Source organism: Elephantulus edwardii, unplaced genomic scaffold (assembly GCF_000299155.1).
Source record: "Elephantulus edwardii isolate Elephantulus edwardi_28Jun2011 unplaced genomic scaffold, EleEdw1.0 scaffold00038, whole genome shotgun sequence".
Classification (NCBI taxonomy): domain Eukaryota; kingdom Metazoa; phylum Chordata; class Mammalia; order Macroscelidea; family Macroscelididae; genus Elephantulus; species Elephantulus edwardii.
Window position 1 is genome coordinate 9819956 of NW_006399788.1, and position 16167 is coordinate 9836122.

A 16167-nucleotide genomic window follows, 5' to 3' on the forward strand; every position below is an offset into this window, starting at 1 on the left:
AAAAATAATGCCCTAAAATATAATACTTTTAGACTATTCTCTCCCCCATAGACTTCAATGCCGTAAACATATTTCATCCAGTGTCTTAATGCTAATTCAACATTTTGTGAGATAGACCCACTTATCTATGGCACTTAACAGCAACAACAAGGGATTATGCAAAGAGCTTTAAAGGGAAAATAAAAAAGAAGGAACTTGTTCGGCATATCTAAAGTCCAAATAATTATAAAAACAAATTTAAGCTTTTGTTGCAATACTCAGAGATGCTATGGATAAATCTTGTGTGATCCAGGAATCATCAAAAGAAAATTGAGGAAATACACAGAATCACTATAAAAACAAACAAACAAACAACCACAACTGGTTGACACTGAAAAATTTCAGGAAGCACCATATGATCAAGAGCCATTGGTTATGGAGGTAGAAGTTCAAGCTGTACTACAGGCACCAGGGGGAAAAGAAGGCCCCAGGAATCAATGGGATTATCTATTGACGTGTTTTAGCTAACAAATGCAGCCCTAGTCATGCTCACTAGTCTACGCCAAAAGATTTGAGGACAGCTACGTAGACAACTAAATGGAAGAGATCTATAGTTGTCCCATTCTTAGGAAAGGTGATCCAACAAAATGTGGAAGTTATGATACAATATCATTAACATCATATGCAAACAAAATATTGCTATTAATCATTTAAAAAATGGCTAGAAAAATAAATTGAACAATAAATTACTAGAAGTTTAAGTTGGGTTTAGGAAAGGTCATTGTAACAAGGATATCACTGCTGATGCCTGATGGATCTTGGATACCCAAAGAGTTTTTATTTGTGTTTTGTTGACTATTTAAAAACATTTGACTGTGTACATCATGACAAACAATAGCTAACACTAAGAAGAATGGGAAATACCAGAACACTTAATTGTGTTCATTTGAAACCTATCCTAGACCAAGAAACTATTGTCCAAACAGACCAAAAGAACATTGCATGGTTTAAAATCAGGAAAAGATGTACATCAGTCTTGTATTCTTGTTCCTTATCTATTCAACCTGTAAGCTGAGCAAATCATTTGAGAAGCTGAACTCTATGAAAAGAAAGTGGCATCAGGATCAGTGGAAGACACATCAACAACCTGTGCTATGTAGATAATACAACTTGCTTGCTAAAACTGAGGACGACTTGAGATATTTATTGCATAGGATCAGAGACTAGAGCCATAAAATATGGGTTGTTTATATACATCAAGAAGACAAAAATCCTCACCAGTGGACTAATATGCAACAAAATAATAGTTGGAGAGAAGTTTGTAGTGTTAATTATTAGGTCATGCTTGGTTCCACAATTAACACCCTTGGTACCAGAAGTCAGGAGATCAGGAGACAGGTTTCACTAGGCAAGTCTACATCAGAAGACTATCCAAATTACTGAAGAGCAATTATATCAGTTTGAAGACTAAGGTGCACCTGATATAGGCAATGGTCTTTACAATGATTTGCTATGCTGCTAAGAACTGGACAATGAATTAAGAATAAAAGAAGAATTGGTTCCTTTGAGTCATGGTATTGAGAAGACCACTGAATATTCCATTAGTTGCCAAGACCAAAAAAAAAAAAAATGTATGTCTTGGAAAGAGTTTAGCTAGAGCATTTTTTGGACACAAGGATTGCAAAACTTGATCTCGCATATTTGGAGCATATTGCTAGGAGAAGTTATTTCTTGGAAAAAGCCATCATGTTTATAAATGCAGAGGGTCAGCAGAAGATAGAAAGATCATCAGCAAGATGGATTAAAATAGTGACTGTAGCAATGAGCTTATGGGTGTCAAAATATTAGGATGTCACAGGATAGGATAAGGTTCAGTTCCGTTGTTGATAGTGTCACTGTGAGTCATACTAACATTCTTTTTTAATAATTCACAGAGAGTCACCAGGTGCATATAAAATAATCTACTGAGAACAACTTTATAAATTATAAAATATAAAATATATAGTGTTATACACATGACATTGGAGTTCTTGAATAACTGAAACGGTTAATTGCCCAAGAACTACTTTAAAAACAAGATGTTTAAGCATACCCAACAAAACCTAGGAAGACAAGCCTGGATATCTACTTTCAAGCGTTACAGGATAGAGCAGTTATATTGATACACATGGGTTGGATTGAACTTGACAGAAAGCAACAACACATACACAGGAGATTCATTAAAATTCCAATGACCTTGACATGTATCATGCTGACATGTATGCAAAAATATTTTGTCTTACTAAGAAACTATTTTAGTAATGTATGCCTTGAACAAGCATTGGATTTTAACTTTATGGAGCATTAGAACATTTGCAAGCATCTTGTCAATAAAATTAATGAGATATTTAGTTAGCACATTGAAAGACTTAATTTATTAGCCTCATATTGAAATGTCATGTGCAGTTGAGTTACCTGTGATTCATAGTGACCCTATGTACAACATCCCTAAACCCTGCTCTATACTGTGTCAATCTTATTGTCTCTGACACATCTACCCACATTACCAGTCTCTGAATTAATCCTTCTTATCAAGGGTCTTCCTCTCCTCCACTGTCCCTCCACCCTCCCAAGCATGAAGTCCCTAAGGGCTGGTTCCTCTTTACAGCATGTCCAAAGTATGTCAGACAAAACCTCAGAATCCTTGCCTCCAAGGAGCAGCCTGGTTTAATCCACTCCATGATGAACCTATTTGTTTACTTAAAAGTCCATGGTACATTCAATACTGTTCTTCAGCACCATAATTCAAAGGTATCAGTTGTCTTTCTATCCTCCCTAGTCATTGTCCAACTCTCTGAAGCATAGCAAGTGATTGCAAAGACCATAGCCTGTGGCTGGCACACCTTAGTCTCCAGAGTGACACCATTGCTCTTCTATACTTTAGAGAGGTCCCTAACAGCAGACTTTCCCATCGCAATATGTCTTTTAATTTCCTGGCTGCTGGTGCCAAGAGCGTTGACTGTGGAGCACTGTTAATCTCAGTGTCTTCACCATCCATCCTCATGCTGCCAATTGGCCCAGTGGTGAGAATATCTTCTTGAGATATTGCTCTGTCTTCACAAGCTGCCCTTTGAAGTGTTTAGTTCAACTCTTTAACTTCCTCAATTCTTCCCTTCTTTTGGATTTTCAGTGTTTCAGTGCAATATTCTGAGTCATTTCTGACATTCCTTTTGATCCTTTTTTGCTCTGCTATCTTTGTAATAATCTTTTGCTTTCTTCATACAATATCCTTGATATCATCCCACAGCTCATCTGGTCTTTGTTCATTAGTGTTCAGTGCCTTAAACCTGTTCTTGAGATGGTTTTTAAATTCAAGTGGGCTAGACTCACGATTGTATTTTGGTTATTGTGGATAATTTTCATTTTCTTTAGCTTCAATTTGAACTTGCACGTGAGTAGTTGATGGTCTGTGTCACAGTCAGCACTTGGCCTGGTTTTGACTGCTGACATTGAGCTTCTACAAAGATTCTTTACACAGATGTAATCCATTTGATTTCTGTGTAATACATCAGTGAAGTGCGCATGGTTAGTCACTATTTGTGTTTCTTATAAAGCTATTTGCAATGAATAAATCATTGATTTTATAAATTCTCTCATTTTATCTCCAGCCTTATTTCTGTCACCAGGCCTGTATTTTCCAACTACTAGTCCTTCTTCCTATTTCCAACTTTTCCATTCCAGCCACCAATCATTATTAGCTGCATGTTCAGTTTATTTCAGACTGCAAAATTTGGTATAAAATTTGGTATTTTTGAATGACACGGGAGTTAACAGTTCTTCCTCATATGCGTATGAATATTATCCTGTCATTCACAACATTGTACTTCAGAATGGATCTAGAAATGGTCTTTTTTAACTATGAATGCAACCCCATACCTGGATCTAATATATGATTATGTTCATTTAATCATCCAGTCAGAAGCAACTCTGCATACCCTCCAGCAGATTTTCACAGGCTTTAAATCATAAGAGCAAAACTGTCTGTCTTTCTTTCAAGGAAAAAGTCATGGAGTCAAACTTCCTGAATTTGGGTTTGCACAACAAATCCTTAGCCATTGGGCCATACTGCCTTTAGTTACAAAAACTAGCTCATCACCCACTAGCTATGTGGTCTTAAATTGTTGTTCTTGTATGTATTTGAGACAGAATCTACTCACACCTGACTCGCCAGTAGTTTTCAAAAGCTGAAAATTGCAAGGGAAGAGATTGTCCAGTTTTCTTTTGTGGAGAAGTTGATGGATTTGAACCACTAGGAAGATGTGGCCTTTGAGTTACAAGTGTAACTCCCTATAGAATATACCACCAAACCTTTCTTCATTCTTAGATAATATGACAACTTCCAAATCCATGTCAAGCATGTGAACTCAAAATTAAGGCCACCCCAGGATGCCCATAATTCTCTGTTTAAATCTTTTATTTGTGAGCCTACAATCTTGGCCATGAAAAGTTTTCAGCCTAGGTTGGAGTGTCATAGCCAGTTTCTATGCTTAATTAAGAGAGTGCTGCAGGTATAGACACATAGAGGTCATATTGTGCTGGAAGGTACACTTGTGGGTGAATGCAATCTACTGTGTTTTAATGGGCAGATTCACGAGATGCTATCAAACACATTTCTATTTTGAGAAGAAAGACATAATAGATTTCCAAGTAATTACAAAAAAATAACTTTGGTTCCTAGTATTTTTATTTTATTTTATTTTTTGTCCATCAATAGCTTTTAGAAACAAATGAATCTGAAACTTTTAAACAACCTTAGTCTTGTCATACAGAAACCTAAAGGAGTCTTGATTTATCAAGAAACAAAGGGCTATAAGAGATGTGATGTTTTGATTACAGAAAACCTATTGTATGTGCCATCCTATTCCATAAACAGAGTAGCAATAAATTTATCGCAACTACTGTTGTCTTGAGAAACTATGGTTTATTTTTATTCCAATAATGTGAAATATCTGTAACATATCCTGACAACAGCACATGACCTTTAGGTATGGTCTCTGTCCCTAAAGAGCTTGACAAAGTTGGATAGATAAAATAAAGCTTTAACTAACAACACCTGAAATTGTAAATGTTATGGAGTTATAATAGGCTAATACATATTTTAGATAAATCAGTTTATTGCAATCTAAACAAAACAAACCCAATATATGCCTCTGACCTCCTTACACTAGGCCACAAGAGAAAATGAGTGCCACTGAGGAATACACATACACCAGTAAACAATGAGGCAGACATAGATGACGTTTGAGCAGTCAGCTAAGGTAAGAAGCAGAGTCGACCATGATTAGTGAGTTAGGCTTCACAAAGAATGTGGTGCTAGACATGTTAGGAAGGGAATGAAGGACGAGGAAGAGTAAAACTTCTGAGAGGCAGTGAGCCTGTGTGGTAAACTGGAGAAGGGTTGCATAAAATGTAAGCCACAAGTGGTAAACAAATCCATCCTATGTTCTGTTCAATCAACCTTGAAAATGCTGCTTTAGCTGAAACTGTAGGAAGATGAAAGCAGAGGCAGCTGTACAGGAGAACTCATGCAGGTGTGCCCATAAAAGGAACAGGAGCATCAAGAACTGAGCAGGACAGCCAGCCAAATGATTAATTGTCTGTATAAAGGCCTCGCTATTTTGTTTTGTTTTGTTTTGGAGTTTTGGCTTAATTTTAGTGAATAATGTTGATATATTTGACAGATAGTGAGTAGACATGATAACTCATATGCTTCCACATGATTCTATGATCAATAATCAATAATCCATGATAAATAATTTTCAGATAAATCAAAGCTCTTAATTATTTGCTTATAGCAATCACTTTCTTTTAAATAAAATATAAACTGTATTTATGTTGTTGTTATTGTTGGTGGTGCCACCAAGTTGTCTATGACTCAAAGTAATTCTTTGAATAATAGACTGAAACTATACCCTATTCTGTGCCATCTTCCTGGTCTTTGCTATACTTGAGTTCTTGTTGTGATCATATGTCAATCCAACCCATTGAAGATCTTCCACTCTTTATTGATTCTTTTTATATCCCAGCATAATAATTTTTCCAAGGACAACACTGTCTTGACAACATGCCCAAAGAGTGGGAGATGAGGTTTCACCATCTTTTCCTTGAAGGAGAACCCTGTTTTTATTTCCTCCAGCACAGCTTTGCTTGTTCTTTTGACATAGTACTCTTCTCTAACATCACAGTTTAATGGCATTGATTCTTCTTTGGTCTTCCTTTGTCCTGCTTTCACAGGCTATTAACTTCAGGAGATGTCACAATCTCAATTATTCCTGGATAACAATAGTTTTCTTTCAAATAAAAGATAAACTATACAGACAGTATGTCTTTGAAGAAATAATTAACTAAGTAATATTTATGAAAGCAAACAATAGAAAAAACTCTAGACATTGGGGATATAATGCTGAACAATTGACAAAAATCGGCATGTTACGTTGCAATACAAGAGGAAAAATCAAATAAACATTTTCATTGGTCAGAGACTAGTAAATGTTAAAATCATGAAACCAAATAAGAATAATAATAAGTAACGCTGATGAGAGAGAGACAGAGAGAGAGAGAGAAAAATAAAAAACAGCACTCACCAAGCTGATTCTGATGCATAGCAACCCTATCTGTATCAGAGAGGAATTGTACTTCGCTCCACAGGATTTTCATACCTGAAGTTTTTCAGAGGCTAATTGCCAACCATTTCTTCCTCACCATCTCTAATATGCTCAAGCCCATTGTTACAGTCATCAATTCACCTTGTGGAAGCTCTTCTCTTTCTCTGACCCTCCGCCTTGACTAGCATGATTTCTTTTTCTAAGAACTGGTTCCTCCTGACAACATGCCCAGAATATATAAAATAAATTTAGCATCTGGAAATATGATGACTTTTAAGGGCAGCTTTAATAGTCTAAACCATTAATCACTTGTCATTAAGTCAACACTTACTCATGGCAATATAATGCGTGTCAGCACAAAACTGTGCTCCACGGTATTATTAGTGGCATATTTTTCAGAGATAAATTGCCAAGACTTTACTTTCAGGTACATCTTGATGGACCTCTAACTTTTGTTAGTAGCTGAGCACATTACCTGTGTGCACCACTAAAGGTTCAAAACTCTCATGGAGTGCCTTAATTGAGAGAACAAAGAGAAAAAGATGTGACAATGATTATGGATAACTTTGAGAAGATTTTTATCTACGTAAGCAAAATACATGTGGGGAAATCAAGAATGATTATTTCTTGCTTAAACGTAAAGCAAATCTGACTCATGACCACCCTATGTACAGCTGAACCCTTCCCTATCCTGAGGCAACCTTATTGTCTCTGATGCATCTACCCCCATTTATCCTAGTCACTGAGTCAATCCATTTCACCAAGGATCTTCCTCTCTTGCACTGTTCTTCCCAAGCATAATGTCCTTCTCCAAATACTGGTCCCTTCTTTCAATATACCCAAAGTATGTCAAACATAGCTTTAGAATCCTTGCCTCCCAGAGTAAACTGCTTTCACCCTCTCCACAAAAAACTTTCTGTTCTACACAGCTTTAGTTTGCTTGGCTTCATAGTCAACAGTCCTGGCATCAGCAGCCGGGAAATCAAAAGGCGCATTGCCATGGGAAAGTCTGCTGTTAGGGACCTTTCCAAAGAACTGAAGAGCAATGGTGTCTCTCTGGAGACTAAGGTGCATCTGATACAGGCTGTGGTCTTCCCAATCAATCACTTGTTATGCATCAGGGAGTTGGACAATGACCAAGGAGGATAGAAGGAGAATTGATGCCTTTGAGCTGTGGTGCTGGAGAAGAGTACTGAGAATACCATGGACTGCTAGGAAAACAAACAGATTTGTGCTGGAAAGGGTTAAACCGGGTGGCTCCTTGGAGGCAAGGATTCTGAGGCTCCATCTAACATACTTTGGACATGTTGTGAGGAGAGACCAGTCCTTGGAGAGGGACATCATGCTTGGGAGGGTGGAGGGACAGCGCAGGAGAGGAAGGCCCTTTATGAGGTGGAATGATTCAGTGACTGGGATAATTGGGATGGGAGTGTCAGAGATGGTGCGACTGGCACAGGACAGAGCGGAGTTTAGGGCTGTTGTGCATAGGGTCGCTATGAGTCGTAGGCGACTCGACGGCACATAACAACAACAACAACAGCAGTCCATAGTATATTCAGTACTTTTCTCCAGCACCACAGCTCAAAGGTATTAATTCTTCTATCATCCAGCTTTCTGATGCATCAGAGCATATAATTGTGAAGACCATGGCCTGGATCAGGCACACCTTAGTCTCAAAACTGACATCATTGCTTGTCAGTACTCTGAAGATGTCCCTCACAATAGACTTGCCCAATGCAATATGTCTTTTGACTTTCTACCTGCTAGTAATAAGAATGTTGATTGTTGAACCAAGCAAGCTAAAGCTGTTAATAATCTCATTCTCTTCATCTTCTATCATGATGCTGACAGTCATCCCAGGAGTGAGAATCTGTTTTCTTGGTGTTGTACTTCATAGTGAAGGCTGTAGTTCTTGACCTTCTGCAGCAACTGTTTCAGGTCCTCCTTAGTTTCAACAAGCAAGGTTGTGTCATCTGCATAACACAGGTTGTTTATGAGTCTTCCTCCAACTTTGAAGCCACATTCCTCCTCTAAAGCTCAGCGTCCTGGAAGATCTATTTCACATATACATTGAAAAAGTATGTAGATAGGACACATTCCTTATATACACCCTTCCTGATTTTAAACCATGCAGATTATTTATATATTTTATTTATTAAGATTCTTTATGTATCTTATTTAATGTTATGATGCAACATTGTTAAATCAGGATCAACTCATTGCTGACCCTACAGTGAGTTTTCAGAGGCAGTGAATCATATGGGACCTGATTGCTCTTTCCCCCATGGAGCAGAAGGCAGATTCAAACCACGTGCCTTTGGGTTGAGAGAACAGTTCCTTACTATTAGGCCACCAGAGCTCAAAGAAGGCATTATTATATCAAATTTACTACACAAATTCCTCAAACTTGGGCAATAGTAAGTAATCTGCTTAATGTCACTACCAAAATAATGATTCCCAGAATTAAAAGTAAAATTATTACAGTCTGTTTTCTCTTTATCTGTCACTCCCTAAGAATAACTGTTTTCTTTCAGATGAGCAAATTATTTGTCACATGCCTTGTTGAGTTTATAATATTCAGTATTGAGTTTATAATATTCCGTATTAACAAAGAACTGCCAGACATGCAGGCTGGGTTTAGAAGAGGCTGTGGTACTGGGGATATTATAGCTAATGTCAGATGGATCTTGGCAGAAAACAGAGAATGCCAGAAGAATGTCTGTGTTTTGTTGACTATGCAAAGACTTTTGAATGTGTGGATCACAACAAACTGTGGCTGACTCTGAGAAGAATGGGAATCCTTGAACGTTTGCCTATATGAAACCATATATTTGAACCAAGAGGCAGTCGTCAGAACAGAGCATTGAAGACACTTCATGGTTCAAAATCAGGAAGGGTGTGTGCCAGGGATATGTCCTATCTCAATACCTTTTCAATCTGCAGAACAGATCATCCAGGAGGCTGGGCTGTACAAGGAGGAATGTGGCATCAGGAGTGGAGGAAGATTCATCAACAACCTGCATTATGCAGATGATACAACCCTGCTTGCTGAAACTGAGGAGGACCTGAAGTGCTTGCTGCAGAAGGTCAAGGACTGCAAACTTCAATATAGAATCAAAGCTCAATATCAAGAAAACAAAGATTCTCACCAGTAGGCCAACTGGCGGCATCTTTATGGATGGTGAAGAGATGGAGATTGTTAACAGTTTTAGTTTGCTCGGGTCCACTATTAATACTCTTGGTACCAGGAGCCAGGAAACCAAGAGACAAATTGCACTGGGAAAGTCAGCTGTCAGGGACCTCTCCAGAGTACTGAAGAGCAATGACATCAGGCTGAAGAATAAGGTGTGCCTAATCCAGGCTACAGTCTTTGCAGTTGCTTGCTATACATCAGAGAGCTGAACAATGACTAGGGATGACAGAAAGAGAATTGATGTCTTTGAGCTGTGGTGCTGAAGGAGAGTGTTGAATATACTAGGGACTGCTAGGGGAACAAACAGGTACATCTTGGAGAGGGTTAAACCAGGCTGCTCCTTAGAGGCAAGGATTCTGAAGCTTCATCTGACATACTTTGGACATATTACAAGGAGGGACCAGTCCTTGGAGAAGGACATTATGCTTGGGAGGGTGGAGGGACAGTGCAGAAGAAGACCCTCTATGAGGTGGATTGGTTCAGTGACTGGGGTAATGGGAGTAGGTGTGTTGGAGACAGTGAGGTTGGCACAGGATAGAGCAAGGTTTAGGACTCTTGTACACTGGGTGGCTATGAGTCACAAGTGACTCAACAGCACATAACAGCAACCACAGCATTGACTATTGTGGAGTTCTAGTGATTTAGTGGGTGAGCAGTTGTGCTGCCAAAGCAAAGGCACACAGGTGAAATCCTGCAGCTGCTCCACAGGAGAAAGATGAATAATCTCCTTCTGTGTGATTGACAGCCTCGGAAAATGTACTGAAGGGTCAGCAATGAGTCAGTTCTAACTTGATGGTACATAAAAACAACATCCACATTTACTGTTAACTGTATTGCATCAATTAATGAATTTGTGACTAGAGAGAAGGACAATGATAAAAATCAAATTTCTAATCATTTTGAAAAGATAAAATCACTATTAAAAAGTAAAGAAATTCAAAGGAAAAGTAATAATCCAGCAAATTCATGGAAACCTTTTGCTTGATTGTCTTAGAGACTGAATAGTCCAATGATATTAATTCATAAAATCACTAGGGTCCAAAGAAATAAGTGACTTGTAAAGGTAAGTGGCCTAGTCACAGGAGAACACAGCGCTCTTGATTCTGAATCCAGTGTTCTTTACACTGCTCTTAAAGCATATTAAATGGCTTAAAATTAACTTTTAAACCTACAAAGAGAATGCCAAGTTCCCCTTTGATTACTGTGGCTTTGGAATACTTAATACTGAGAATTCCTTTGAAGTAAGACAGAAAATGCTTTTTTAAAAAATTCATAATTTCTTTTTTTTCCCACAATTTTTTATTTACTTTTGTTTCCATTCCATAATTTCTTTGAAAAGTTTTTACTATTGATATTATAAGATTATTTTTCTTCACTCTCACCATTCATTTAAATTTATTTGCAGCTTTTCTGCCCTTTTTTTTCTACAAAGGTGATAAAAGCATATGTGTGTTAGGTCTGTAAAGTCAGCTACTCTCTGCTTCTGACTCAGTATATTCTTTACTGTATGTCCATATTCTAAGGCCTTCATCATTGTGAATTCACTCCTATAAACCATGAAGAATGTCTGGACGATTGCTGGGCAACTAGGTAGATGGAAGGAATGGGAGAAGGAGTGTGGAGGGGTGAAAGAGTGAGAGAGAAAGCCTTACAATGTTATAGATGATATAGAAAAGATATGTTGGCATCTTAACTCCCCTAACCTGTGACAGTGGCCTTGATTGGAATGTCAATCTCTAAAGATGTTACCAGTTAACATAGATCACCCTGGAGGATAGTGTGTCCGAGCTGAATGCTGTGTTTATTTAAAGAGGAGGCACACACAGAAAGGACAGCCTTATGAAGGCAGAAGCAGAATTTGGAATGATATGTCTACAAACTAAGGACTAGCAGTGTCTTTAGAGAGTTTTAGGCCATGTAGACAGACCTGGGTGACACTGTCAGAGGGTATGACTCCAAAATGATTGTCCATTGAAACTATCTGCAGTATTTCAGTAGAAATGTAGGATTTTTTTAGTGAACACATACCTGTGCTTTGGTGGCATAGTCCATAGGGAGTTGCTATGGACTGATAACCTAAGGTTGACTCTTCTCTGGGGGTTTGGATACACCAGTATAGACGGAAATCTATTCCACTGTGCAATTTACAGCCTTGGTTCTGACTTGACAGCTCTGAGCTTGAAGGTGGTTGGGTTTTTGTTGGGCTTGTTTATTTGTGTGTTTTGGTTCTTTATAACAACAAAAACATTATTTGTAAGCCTCTGTTGTGTGTATCAATAATACCTACCAAGCTAAAACTTTTTATCAATTTACTTTTTGAACCTTGTCAGAGTTATCATTATTACCCAATTATAATAATGCTTCAAATCACATTATTTCATCTGCACATGTTAAAAGCATACATTGTTATTCTCATTGCTGCTAACACTTTAATGTTATGTGCCATCAGGTCCACGTTGACTCATAGTGACCATATGAATGACAGATCTGAAAGTTGCTCTGTGCTGTGCTATCCTCATCGTCTCCAAGAACCACAAGCCCATTTTTAGAGTCACTGGAAGAGTCCATACTGTCTTCCTTTTTTATTCTCATCCTCTACCTTTCCAAGTATGATATTCATCTCTAAGGACTTCCCTTCCCAACAACTTGCTCAAAATATCTGAGACTGAGTTTCACTACACTTGCCTCCAAGAAACACCTTGCTTGAATTTTCTCTTGGACAGACATGTTTGTCCTCATGGCAGTCCATGGGATATTCAGTGCTCTTCTATAAAACCACAACTCAAAGGACTTGGTTCTTCTTCTGTCATCTTTAGTTATTGTCTAACATACAGATACCTAGAAAGCAACTGAGAGGACTGCGGCTTGGAATATGCAACTTATTCTTTAAACTGACTCTCAAGACATCACTGATGGCAAATTTTCCCATTGTCATATATAAATCTCTTGATTTCTTGGCTGCTGGTAACAAGGGCATTGATCATGGATTCAAATAAAGTTAAATCTTTGACAACCTCAATTTTTTCCTCCAACTATCACAATATTGCTTATTGGCCCTATGGTGAGAACTTTTGTTTTCTTGATACTGAGATGTAATCTATATTGAAGGCTGTACTTCTTGATCTTCTGCAGCAACTGTTTCAAGTTGTCCCCACCTCAAGTAAGCAAAGCTTTGTTATCTGCATAACACACATTCTTGAAGAGTCTTCTTCATTCAATCCTGATGTCACGTTCTTCTTCTTAAAGTTCAGATTTTCCATTCACTTCTTCAGCATATTGAACAGATGATGGAGAAAGGGTACAGTCCTGACAACACTTTACTCAATTTTATAGCATGCAGTGTGTTTTTGCTTTTTTGGACAACCACCTCGCAAATTTTGTTAGATTTTCTAGTGTTTTACACAGAATATTGGGAAAATTAGTATTTCTGAATCTATCTATGGTCAAAGACCCCCCCACACACACCCCTGCAAGATGTTAAGGAATAACGTTAGCTTGGAGGAGCATCCGATTCAGTCACGGTCTTTTCAATTATTTACTATGCATCTGAAAGTTGGTTGGTGACTAAAGATGAAAAAAGAAGAATTGATGTGTTTGAGTTCTGGTATAGGAGAAAAGTATTTAAGATCTCATGGACTGCTGAAACAGTAAAAACAGCAAAATGTCCTGTAGAAGGTGCAGCCAGGAGGCAGGGGTGGTAAAGCTTCATCTCACAAATTTTGAGCATATCTTTAAGCGAGACTAGTCCTTGGAAAAGGATACCATGGTTGGGAAGGTGGAAGGTCAGTGAAAGAGAAGGAGACCCTTAACAAAATGGACTGACCCAGTGATTGCATCAATGGGCTCATATATATAAGAGATGATAAATATGGCAATTTTCATAGGGATACTACGAGTCATAATTGACAGCATTTAATAGAATTTTCACGATAATAAAGTAGGCATTAAAGGAAAAGGAGAAAAATTAATTAAAAGTTTATTCACTCAGACACTAAAGTGTAAAAAGATTTTACAAAAATTTTTCTTTATTGTATTTTACATAATCTAGGAAATTTACATTTAAAAAATTTCCAACTACGTCTGTAACAGATGACAAAACTGAAAATAAATATTACCAAAGATTTTTGTCATATTTATGGTGTATGATCTTGCATAGGAGGACCGCCATAGATTGAGGATGTTGACATCAACCTTAGTGACCGTACTCCCAAGGCTTGCCGCGAACCAGCAGAAGCTAGGAAAGATCTTCTCATAGAGTCTTCAGAACAGCATAGCCTTACAAGCATTTAATTTTGGACTTGGGCAAAATGGTGATTTCATTCTCTTTAGAAGGGGTCGTGGTACTAGGGAGGTTGTAGCCTATGTTAGATGCATCTTAGATGAAAGCAGGGAATACCAGAAGAATGTCTATCTGTGTTTCACTGATTATGCAAAGGCATTTGACTGTGTGGATCATAACAAACTGTGGCTGACTCTGAGAAGAATGGGAATCCCAGAACACTTGATCATTCTAATGAGAAACCTATACTTGGACCAAGAGGCCGTTGTTAGAACAGAGCAAGGAAACACTACAAGGTTCAAAATTGGGAAGGGCATAGGCCAGGGAGGTGTCCTATCTCCATACCTTTTCAACCTGTATGCAGAACAGATTATCCAGGAGGCTGGGCTCTATGAGGAGAAGTGTGGTGTCAGGATTGGTGGAAGATCTATTAACAATCTGCATTATGTAGATGACACAACCCTGCTTGCTGAAACTGAGGAGGACCTGAAATGCTTGCTGCAGAGGGTCAAGGACTGCAGCCTTCAGTATGGATTGAGGCTTAACGTCATGAAGACAAAGATTCTCACCACTAGACCAATCGGTAGCATCATGATGGATGGTGAAGAGATTGAGATTGTTAACAACTTTAGTCTGCTTGGCTCCACGGTCAACACTCTTGGCACCAGTAGCCAGGAAATAAAAAAAAAAATGTATTGCGATGGGAAAGTCGGCTGTTGGGACCTCTCCAGGGTACTGAAGAGCAATGGTGTCACTCTGGAGACTAAGGTGCATCTGATACAGGCCATGGTCTTTGCTATTACTTGTTATTCATCAGAGAGTTGGACAATGACTAGGGAGGATAGAAGGAGAATTGATGCCTTTGAGCTGTGGTGTTGGAGAAGAGTATTGTACGTACCATGGACTGCCAAAAAAACAAACAGATTCACTCTGGAGAGGGTTAAACCAGGCTGCTCCTTGGAGGCAAGGATTCTGAGGCTTCATCTGACATACTTTGGACATGTTGTAAGGAGCGACAGGTCCTTGGAGAGGGACATCATGCTTGGGAGGGTGGAGGGACGGCGCAAGAGGGGAAGAACCTCTATGAGGTGGATTGATTCAGTGGCTGGGGTAATTGGGATGGGTGTATCAGAGGCAGTGTGATTGGCACAGGATAGAGCAGGGTTTAGGGCTGTTGTACATAGGGTCTCATACTTAGATCACTATGAACTGTAACTGACCTGACATAACACAAAATCAACAGTCATTAGGACTGAAAACAATTAATTTCTGTTAAGTCACTCAGTCTGTGTTACATAATATAGCAATTCTAGAAAGCATAGAGGAGAAGCCTGAAAAAAGCATCTGGCTCATTTCACTCAAACTCGTTGCCTTTGTGTAAATTGTATAGGAGATTTCCCAGAGAGGTCAAATAGGAGAAAAAAACAGACAAATTTTACATAAAGTTATGAAGGGTTCCAACATGAATATTTTTGTCTAACTATTTTGTAAAGAGCTGATTCCAGTGGTGATGAGGCAAGAACACAATAGTCTTCAATCTCATAACCTCTGCTAGAAACCAAGAAGAGAATTGACTAAAGAACTTCACTGCTGGGCAGCAGGGAACTTAGAAAGGAACAGGACAGTCTTATTTGTCACATTACTCAAATTTGTCTAATCATCCTTGTCTTAAAATCTGTTTTTGCCTGATAATTGGACCATATATATCATCTTTGATACTGAGGTTTCTTTTTAGATACATTATTTTGCTTTTTTTAAAGCTTTGGATACTTTGTTGATTGCATTAATTTAGACGTATAGAGACCTAAAGTGATCTAAATTATAAGATAATTATATTTTTTGTTTGTTTTTCACTACCCCACACTAGTGATGTGATAGAACTTGGAAACGAGGCACTATGATCTCCAACTAGAAAAATAAATTTTAGAGTTAAAAAGGAATAAAGTTCTAACATAAAAGGGAGCTATGGTGGCCTAGTGGCAAGAAGCAGTGCTGCAATCCTCAAAGCATGTAGTTAGAATCCACAAGCTGTTCAATGGGAGAAGGATTGGCAATCTCCTCCCATATGATTT